Below are 1,247 nucleotides of genomic sequence, written 5' to 3' on the forward strand. Positions count from 1 at the left end.
AAAAAAAAAAAAAAAAAAAAAAAAAAAAAAAAAAAAAAAAAAAAAAAAAAAAAAAAAAAAAAAAAAAAAAAAAAAGTCATTTTGACTCATGAGTAAAGGACAGCCTCCACGAGAAGTTCATGGCTCATCGAGAATTAAAGTCAAGTTGCATATCATCATCCATTAAAGTATTAATATTTTTAATTAAAGGATTTAAAAAAAAAAAAAGAGAGATTAAATATTTCGTGGTTTAATCTCTACATGAAAATTTTGGATAAAATCATTCGTAAAAATTACAAAATTGGTCGTATCAATAAAACTTACGATAAGTGTGAGATCCCACATTGATTGGACAGGGTAACAAATCATTTTTTATAAGGGTGTGGAAATCTCTCCCTAATAGGTGTGTTTTAAAATCGGGAAGCTCAAGAGGGAAAATCCAAATAGGATAATACCTACTAGTAGTGGGCTTGGGCTATTACAAATGGTATCAAAGTCAGACATTGGACGGTGTGCCAGTGAGGACACTGAGCCCCAAAGGAGATGGACACTGAGCGGTGTGTCAACGAGGACTATTGGGCCCCAAAGGGGAATGAATTGTGAGATCCCACATCAATTGGAGAGAGGAACGAGTGTCAACAAAGACGTTGAGCCCCGATGAGGTTTTGGGCGTGGATTGTGAGATCTCACATTGATTTGAAAGAAGAACAAGTGCCAACAAGGATGCTGGGGCCCGAAGGGGAGTGGATTATGATATCTCACATCGATTGGAGAGAAGAACGAGTGCTAGCAAAGACGCTAGGCCTCTATAATGTGGATTGTGAGTGATCCCACATTGGTTGGAGAGGGGGAACAAGTGTCACGAAGACATTCGGCCCCTACAATGTGGATTACAACGATTGGAGTGGGGAATGAGTGCCAAGAAGACGTTGAGCCCCTATAATGTAGATTGTGAGATCCCCACATCAATTGGAGAGGGAACAAATTATATTTATATAAATGTTAAATTACAGCTTTAGTTTATAAATATTTAAATGAATGTCTAATATATATTTCTAAATTTTTAATTTTGTGTTATTAGTGTTTTTTAGATTTAAGTTTCAACCCGTAATTATCTATTAAAATAAGTTAATTCTTATCCCAATTGGTTGAATAATAATAATAATAATAATAATAATAATTTTCATGTTACACGAAAAGCACTTAAAGAGGGGTGTAACAGATAGACGAGATTGATGGATATTTTTGGCCATGACCTGTAAATGGAC

The sequence above is a fragment of the Cucurbita moschata genome, unplaced genomic scaffold, assembly GCF_002738365.1.
Source record: "Cucurbita moschata cultivar Rifu unplaced genomic scaffold, Cmos_1.0 Cmo_Scf00044, whole genome shotgun sequence".
Lineage (NCBI taxonomy): Eukaryota > Viridiplantae > Streptophyta > Magnoliopsida > Cucurbitales > Cucurbitaceae > Cucurbita > Cucurbita moschata.